The sequence below is a fragment of the Falco peregrinus genome, chromosome 1 (genome assembly GCF_023634155.1).
Source record: "Falco peregrinus isolate bFalPer1 chromosome 1, bFalPer1.pri, whole genome shotgun sequence".
NCBI lineage: Eukaryota > Metazoa > Chordata > Aves > Falconiformes > Falconidae > Falco > Falco peregrinus.
In genome coordinates, this window is record NC_073721.1 from 52,580,846 (window position 1) to 52,590,437 (window position 9,592).

The window sequence follows — 9,592 nt, forward strand, 5'->3', positions numbered from 1 at the left end:
GAGCGGAGGAAGGAAATGCTATTATGCAAAGCCAGCTGATCCTTTCCACACGTATCTCCTGCCTGCACGATGCTTCCCTGTCCAGCAAGTTAAATCTAATCTGTTCCCACACACCATCTTCAGAGTGATCCCTCTCACTCAGTTTTGCTGGGCAGGCCCTGCAGCCACTCAGCCGTAGCCATTACCGCACTGTACAACGCAGACAAAATAATTAAATACCCCATGAGCGAGCGAGACCATCCATCAGCAGGGTTATGAATGGGGCTGTGGTGGGATTTGCCATTCCTAGCAGCAGCTACTACCTTGGCCGAGCAGCCAGGTCCCAGCGGCCTCTTGCATCCATGGGAAGAGGCTGAGAGATGCTGCTGTTGAATAATATCAGGTGTTAACCTGGGCTCAGCATCCTGAGTAAAGCTGGGGATGTGTTTTGAATTGGCGATGAAAAGCGCAGTTTCTAGACTACTTAATTTTTTTGTGAAATTGAACAAATTTGTTAGCCTCAAAAGCAGTTTTCTGAAAATTGAAAACTTTTTTGATTATTCTTTACTATTTCCCCCTCCGAAAATCCCAAACACAACATTTAATTCTTCCAAAAGCAAATGCTTTTATTTTCTATTCCCAAACACACTGAAAATTACCGGTTTGAGATAGAATAAATTGCTTTTTACTCTCCTACCTCCCTTTTCGACCAGTAAATTAAAAAAAAAAAAAAAACCACCACAATTATTTGCCCAAGTCTGTGGCTGGGTTCAAGCACCAGGCTGGCACAGTACAGGATCGAGCCAAGTTACTGCCAGTCCACCCAGCCATGAGCTTTATCCCCCTGCCCTGCAGCCCACAGGACTTGTGAAGTGCTGCGAGACCTTCATGGCAAGGGGACAGCACTCACCTGTCAGTGGCTCAGCTTGGAGGCCTTGCAGGGATACTTTTTTCCTAGCTTTATATATTTCCTAAAAATAGATGGCCAGAGGATGAGTGGGTTAAAGCCATGCTAATTCAGACTGGCTTAGAGCCATGCTAATGAGACCAGGATTTCACAGGCATGGCTAAGTGGATCTCCTAACCTGGCTATAGACAGAGCCTCTTCCAGCCTCAGCTGGAGGTGACAGCCATGGCTGCTGGCACAGGGACACCAACCTCTTCCCACCCAAGCTTTCTGTGCTGCCCCAGAAACTCAGAGGACAGAGGAGGGGAGGGTCCACTCACATCTGCCCAGAGGGGTCCAGCAGCATCCATGTGCCTGCCCACCAGCCTGTGCCAACCGTGAGCACAGCATGGGCTTGCAAAAGTGGGGAGGGAAGCAGAGGGCACCCATGTCCCTGCCCCTCCAGGGCAGGCTTATGCTCGGGTCTGTCCCAATGCCCTGCTGTGGCAAACCAAAGACACTGTGGGACCCTCAAACCTCTTCAGAGAGAAGCTTTTGTTTAATAAAACATGAAAATTATTCATTGTGTGATCTGATAGGAAATTCGTGGTGGTGCTGTAATAATTATTATCATTATTGATTATTGCAGTGTGGCTGAGTAGCTGCAGCCACAGGCCAAAGCCCCACTGTGCACATTGTACCAGGGGACAGACCTCACCCTCACAGACACACTTCTTACACTTCTTAGCCTCAACTGGGCACAAACGTGGTGTTGAAATTGCGGGTTTGCGGTGTGCAATGGTCAGGGCTGCTAGCAGACTTCATAACTGCACAAGGCAGCGCAGCCTGGGGCTGAGAAAATCCAGACACCAGCTGAGCAGATATGGTGCATATGAAACAGTGAGCGGGCTGTGTCACATTGGTGGTGCTGTCATTAAGCTTCAGTGTGAACGTCACCTGCAGAGCCCTTCGCTCCTCTCCTCAGGCCACACTTGTTTTCTGACCTTGGACAATGTCTTCCTCAGCACACTCTGGGAAAGGCCGATTTGCCACCGGGAGGGAGGGAACCAGCAGGACGTGCTTGTTGCCTGGGTGGACACGGTGAGCAGCCACGTGGAGGGACATCACCACGGGCACCGAGGGCACCGCGCATAAGCACAGCTGCTACACTCCAGCACTGGGGTTTCTCCTCCTCTGTTAAATGATTGCAGTTATCAAGCACTGACAAGTGGCATTAAAATTTATTAGCCAGCATAAAGTTTTATTTAAGGGATGGCTAGAGATTTAGTGGGCTCTGCGAGTCCTTACTTAGGCTGGCTGTGTCACCTTTAATAACCGCCTGTAGGGCGTGCAGGATGGCAGGGTGGCCCTAGGTGTCCCGGCTTCTGCTCCCTGTCCTGGGAGGTCCCCCCTGCTGCCCCCCGTGGCACCTGCGCCCCAGCAGCCCCATGTCATGATGCTGCCAGCCCGGCCGTGCAGACCCTGCCAGCAGCGTGCACCCAGCCTTAGTGAGGGAGCTCCTCCAGCAGCGCTTCCATTAATCAGTTTGGCAATCGTGAAATACACTACATGCGTACTGGAGTTTAAATCCCGGACTCACTAATGGTTTACTACCCACTAAATCCCCCTTCATGTTATTTAACTTTTAAACCCAAGGAATATTCCAAATCAAAGAGGCTCTGTGACACGCTTAGTCCGTCTCAAAGAGCCTGGAATTAACATCCCTTCATGGCTCGACAGTGCCTGCCACACAGAGCCACTGCTTGCTCCTTATTAATATTTATGATGGGGAGAGAAAGTTGCATAAATCTTGGTTGATACTTAATTAAAACCCACTTCTTTTGATTTCTTCTCGTTCAGCTTCACTTAGTGTGGACTGTACAAGCATTAGATGCTCATCCTGCAAAGACCAGCCTGGCACACGTGGTGGCACCCAGGGGGCTAAATGGGATTTAGTGCCTGCAGCCCCCGCAGCCCCTTGCCCCCACATGCCCCTGTGCTGCTGGCTGGCCTTTGCTGCCCTGGCCTGGCCAGTGTGTCCACAGGTCAGAGGCTACAGGGGCCAACACGAGCCTCGACTGGCAAAGCACAGCTCAGCTCCAGTCCCTGTGCTTTGGTTTATCTGCGTCTCATGTCTGATCTCAAGCGTGATTCATAAGAAAACAGTTAACACGCGGCTGACATATCTTTGATACGACGATCATACCGAGGAAGCAGCTTGACCCCCGAAGGCTCCCGCGAACGGCAGGATTGACACTTCACATTGACTTTGCTTCAGGCTTATCAACAAATCTCAGCCAATTTTATTAAAGAGCCGCGTGTGGTGTGTGGGACGCGCCAGCCTCAGACAACTTCATCTAACGGCAGCTCAGAAACCAGGCAAGGCTCGGCTCATTTTCTTCTCGTTCATGTTTTCACTTTGCTGGTGAATTTCATTTTACAGAACCTCCTCATGGGTTTCGGTGAAGGCTGGAAAGTGGTAAAAACCCATTGTGTTTCCTGGCCCTTTCATGAAGAGAAGGGGGAGGGCAGGAGGGGCTGGCTGGGGGCAAGGGGGCTGCAGGCAGCAAGTGGAGGCAGGTGACTGCAGCCATCAGGGTCTCCCCAGCAGCGCCCGGACAGTGAATCGCTGTAGAGGGAGCACAGCGGCAACTGCTCCAGCACCCGCTGTGACGGGCTTGGCGACACCAGACTGGCCAGAGCCACATGCCTGGCAAACCCTGCCTGACGGTGGCTGCCAGCCAGGCCCTGAGCAGCACCGAGGGGTGAGGGCGAGTGCTGGCAGCGGGGCAGGGACACCCCAGCATTCCTGGGGACCACAGCCCTGCACCCCCGGGCTACCTGGCAAGGGGCTTTCACCTCTGCCAAACCATGGCGCCCCATCCTGAATTACAACCCCAGGAAACGTGGAATTCTCCCGCCCAAAATCCAGCCAAAACGTGTGGGCAGCACTGACTTTTCCAAACTGGTTTACTTGGTTTAGGCTCTATTTTTTAACTGTTTAATGTGTATGTTGTATTTTTAGCACCAAAACAGGTCTGGGGCAGGGTCCCCCAGGACGAGAATGAGGGCAGCAAGCAGCCAGCAGGATCCACTGTTCTGAGGCATTATTTGGTAATTATGTCTCTTTTTACTCATGCTAATTTTATCTGTATTATTTATATATTCAAAGCCATTTATAAATAATACATACATTTATGCTAAGGTAATTGCCTCAACTAGATTATTTGTCCCAGTTTTTATTGTCTATCCAGATGCTGAATATTAAAAGTATGCTTTCTTATATGCATTAGTGGTTCAGAGCTGGCTGTCTTGTCACGGGAACAGCACTTCTGCATCTGCGGATTTGGTGGGAGAGGGAGAAGGTGGAGGACAGTTTTGGTGAGGGCAGGGCAGGGAGAGGGGAAGGGCAACGGGGAGCAGGGAGGGGAGCCTGGGGCCAGCGGCTGTGCCAGCACACCGGTGCCAGACCCGTGTGCAGCAATGCCACTGTGCACTGGTGGTGCAACCACCTCAAGCCCCCTCCGCAGGGCAGTAGCCCAGGGGTGGGCTCCAACAGGAGGGACAGGGCTTCAGGAGTGACTCAGGGAACTGGTCCCAGTATTGCTCACATCCCAATCCTACCTCCCACCTCTTCACTTACCAAAACTTGACATCGCAATGAAAAAAGATTAGGAGCATTGACAGGCCTGCAAAGGTGACAGCTACAAAGAAATATGGAGCAATCACATTGTCAGAGTGCCTATTAGGAACCTAAAAAACCTCAGCTCTCCTGCACAAGCAAAACTGATTTATTGCACAGTACAGTTCATGAACTCATCAGTGGTTTTGCATGGAGAAGAGATGGATTTTCTTTCAGATGTTTATGGTGTGAGTAGACTGTCCTGAAAGTTATTGTATGATTTTATAAATCAGTAGTGCTTGTAGGGTGAGCCAAGAACAGAGCTGGCTCTCCGGCCAAAGCACAGCCAAAACTCACCCCGCAGCCTGAGGAAGCACTGTGCATTTCTAGGGTCGCGTTTCTTGGGAATCCCTGGCACGGCCTTGCTGAACAGAGGGGCACTCGCACGTGGCTGGGCTGTGGCTGCCAGCGGTGCCAGCAGCCCAGCAGAGACAAGGATCCTGTTCGTATCTCCCAGAAAGCCAAACTGTGCCGCCTTACCTGACCGGCTTCCAGACAACGGTGCAGTCTCTCCATGCATTCATGTGGCACATGGCCATGCTGCCTGCTCCCCGGGCCAGCACCGGCACAGCGGAGCGTGGCTCCAGAGGCTGTGCTGCGTGCTGGGTGTTGGGTGTTGCAACAAGAAGGGGTTTAAAGGTATGGATGCAGGCTTGGCTTTCTGACAGTCCTGTACTTGTGTTAAACATGTAAATGTTTCCTCTCCTGCATGGGATTATGCCTCGGATGCCCTGGGAACAGCTGTGGTTTATGTAGATTTTAAAGGTGAACTTTCATGCTCAGTGAAATTTTAAAAGCAGCTGATTTACACATGAATCCATTTCTTGGTGAGTGTCTATGTAGCTGTTTCTCTTCCTTAATGGTTTGTGACTGAAGAGCTGGGCTGTAAACAAGCGGCTTCTGCGCGGAGCAGCCCTGCCTGTGCGGCGGCCGAGACCACCCTGTGGGCAGACCCGCCGGCAGAGCTGGCACTGGGGCTGCGGCCGGCTGCCAGGCTGGGAGAGGGCTGGTGTCGGGGTGTGCTGGCAGAGGTGGGGGCTGCTGGGCCATGGGCACCGTCTCAACAGGGAAGAGGATTTCTTCTACACCCTCGATGGTCCGTGAGGGGCTGCAGGAGCTGGGACATCCCACTCTTCCGCTGGCAGAGGGGACATCCCAGCACCCCACCTGCATCATCCCTGTGACTTGCCCACCTGCGCAGCCCCCGGAATAAAGGATACATGGGCTAACATTGCCATTTAATACTCTTTATAGCAAACAGTTCATAACAATTCATCTATGCAGCCGAGCTGCTCTGCTCATTCCAGGGGACGTACCTCCCACCTGGTTTTGGGCACTGCAGGGAGTGACCTCAGGCACCTGTACGCTCACTGGGACCCTGGCCTTATGTCCTACAAGAGCCCTGCCTTGAGCCCTGTGGGAGCAAGTCCCAGCATGCCAAAGCATGGGCAGCAGCGTGTACCATCTGCCCTGCTGCCTGCTCCTGCTCCTGCCCTGCTCCCGGGCCCTGCAGGCCTGGCTCCAGCAGGGCTGCCTGCCAGCCTGTGGTGCTCCCACGGAGTGCTGCGGGTGAGCGGTGCTGGGTGAGCAGCAGCGGAGGCAGATCCCTGTGGGAGCACCCAAGGTGGCGGTGAGTGTCGGCTGCCCAAGGCCCTGTGCCAGCATCCTGCTCGTACAGCGTTCTGGCTCACCCTGCCACCGGCCTCAGCAATCCCATTTAAACCTGAGCACAGCGCACAGGTCCCTAAGCCCTCTCCAGCCTTGACCCTTTAAAGACACTCTCTTTTTCCTTTAAAAACACGAACTTTAAATGGCTCTGAATAAAATAAAAGAGAATAACTGAACTGTGAAGGGTGATGATTGTATTTCTTTCACTTGTAAGAGAGACCTTTATAACTCTCTTGGGAGGAAAAAAACAATAATGGTCCTTCATGGATGAAGTGCTCTAAATATGGTGTATATTTTTTAAAATACCAGTTCTACAGTTATTGAAACAAATTATTGTTAAATGCATTTACAGCATAATAACTGTGCTAATTTGCTGATAAAAAGCATCCAGTGTTAAACCCCCCATACATTATTTTGTCATTAGCATTTGTTAGCTCCTCGTAGGTATTTTCAGACAGAAGGCTTTGTTCTGTATTTAGCACACAGGCCCCGCGCTCCTCGCTCTTCCCTCCCGGTGGGAATTGCTTGTGCGCAGAACTGCAGCATTTTTTTAAAACTTCATGTTTAAAAATGGAAAATTTATTTCATTTCATTAATGGGCGAGAGAGGGAGGGAGGGAGGGAGAGAGAGGAGGGAGGAGGTGTGTGATTTAGTGAGCAGCATGTCACGTGCCATGTCAGCACCAGCACCAGCCGGACCCAGGGGTGAGTGTGGCCCCCGAGGTGAGAGTGGGGCCCAGACCCCCCAGGACAGCCCTGCCTATCACCTGCAGTGGGCTCAGCACCACCACCAGCCACGTGCGGGAGCGTCGTGCTGTGGTGGGTCTGGTGTTCCACCTGCCAAGGGCCACCAGGGCTGCCATGGGCACCCTGCCAGTGGCGTCTATGGAGTGGGTGACGTGGCAAAGCCAGGACCCTCTGGGGCTGGGAAGGGGGCCTGGGTACAGCCATGCCCTGATGACAGCTTGCGGGGGGCAGGTGGGAAGGGACCCGCATGGGGCTGCCTGTTGCAGAGCATCCAGGCAGCAGCTCAGGGCTGTGGTGTGGGGGTCTGTCCCATGGCCCATCCCAGGAGTGGCTGCCCAGTCCTCCAGCATCACTGGGGGGTGAGCAGGGTGGTGGGCACAGGATGGGGCAGTGGTGCAGGATGGGGTGGTGGGTACAGGATGGAGTGGTGGGCACCAGGTGGTGCAGTCGGAAGGGGAGGGTGTGGTAGGAAGGGGGTGGGTCAGTGGGCAGGGGATGGGGCTGTGGGCAGGGGATGGGTCGGTGGGCACATCCCAGCCTCGGAGCACCCGGCAGCCGCCAGCAGTCGGGGGTTTCTAGAGCCACTGTTGCCATAGCAACCCCGCTCTGATCTTATCATCGCCAGGAAAAAAGCAGCTTTATTATCAACAGAGATCTTCCCAAATTAACCCTTGAACGCCTGCCTGGCTCCAGCCTGGCGCTCGCCTGGCCAGCTCTTGCCCTACTCTGCTAGCAGAGGCTTGCAGGGCTGGGGTCCCCGCGGGGCAGAGCGATGGGACCGCTGCACTAACGAGACATGCCCTCTTCCACTGCCCCAGAGGACCAGGAGCATCTCGAGGGTCCTTTCCAAACATAAATGTTTATTGTTGTCCATGTGAGTATCAAAACTTTAAGTCATCCATTTAACTAGCATCGATAAAAGCGCCGGCGGTGTGAAATGTGTCTCCCCGTGCAGCACGGTGCTGGGGGAGCCGTCGGGGTGACAGATGGGCCAGGTGGAGAGAGGAGCGGGGAGCTCCGGCTCGGCTCCCAGCCCACTCACCCTCCTAGCTCCGTTTAAAACAGGAGATATATATTTCCCCCCTGAAATATTACTGCTAATTCTCCGTACGAATGTTCCCTGACCCTTCCTGTGGCCTCCAGATGCAGCCGTAACAGATAAATAATGATAATGAGCAGCAGGGAGGGAGTCAGAGCACCGATGGCCGGCAGGGACTGCGGGAGGAACCTTGCGGAGGCGTTCGGAAAGGGCCCGGAGCTGGTGCTCTCCTGGCACCCACTTCACGTGTCCTCATGGGGACACCTCGCACCCACTCCCCCGCCGCACACACGGCCCCGACACCCACCCCCCCACCCCCCCAATAACTGATGGGCTGCAGATTGAAGGCTTAGACAAATCAATTAAGGTGGCTACTGTATATTGATTAATACCCGTAGCTATAAAAATATAATTGATTACCTGAAGAAGAGCAAAGGTGATGTACAGAACAGACAGAAAATCTGTCTGAAGAGTGATCAATACCTACATTCAGGAAACTCACCCAGGAGTATAATTGGACAAAGCAGAATTTGGGCCAGACTGAGCACCGGGAAAATAATTTTGCTAACAACAAGCCATTAGGAAGCTCTCAGGACTGGCCACCATCTATCCCAGGGTGAGTTTACAGCTGCGCTAGCTGCATTAACATTTAATATTTTCATTCCTTTTGGTGAAGAACGCAAAACTTTGTTTTTCTGACCAGACCAAACATACCAGCTGGACTGAGCTGCCTCCCTCTTGGGACAGCCCCAGGCTCCCCATAGGGACACACTGATCCCAGGGATGTTTCCCAGCTGCTTCTGAGTCTTGGCAACATTTCGCTTCTGACTCCCAGGGATGCTCTGACCTGGCCCTGCCTGCACCAAGCGGTTTGTTCCTCACTCCTCATCCATGAGAGAAGCGCACACTGGGACCAAGCCCACCGGTCCACAGCAGAGCAGCTGCCCCATAGCAGCGGAAGCCTGTGCATGGGCCAAACACTGCCCTCACTGCCTGAGCAGTGGGGTCTGCAGGCAGCTGTGGGGCACCCCCTGCACTGGCCGGAGCCCCCACAGGGTAAGTCAGGTGCCATGGCCGCAGTGCTGGCACGAGCATCGCAGTGGTACAGGGAAAACCTGCGCTGGCAAACCTGCTGAGTTCTCACTCCCCAGGGAAAAGGCAAGCACCGTCTGTGGAGTGTTTCTGTCCAGCCCAGGTGCCAGGCGTGCTCCTGCCACACGGAGGGCAGGGTGATTAGCAAGACACACAGCAAAATTACAAAATGCAATGAAATACTTAAAATCTGCCCTCCAGACTAAAGTAAATCAGACATGACTTTGACAAGGTGAAACCAAAGTGATGAAACCAATCCATTGTGCTTGGGGAATCGATCTCCCCAGCAGGGAGTTAGAGAGGCCATCGATTCACAGCCTCAGCAGTCAGGAATGTCAAGCTGCCTGATCTAAATTTCTATATGCATCACTCCAGATTAAATGATGGAGGAGCATGCTGTGTGCAGGCATCCACCTGCACGGCCTCACCAAATGGCACCAGCACCAACACACTGGGTGCAGGAAACCTTGCGAGGTAACACATGGGCAGTGCCAGTGCCT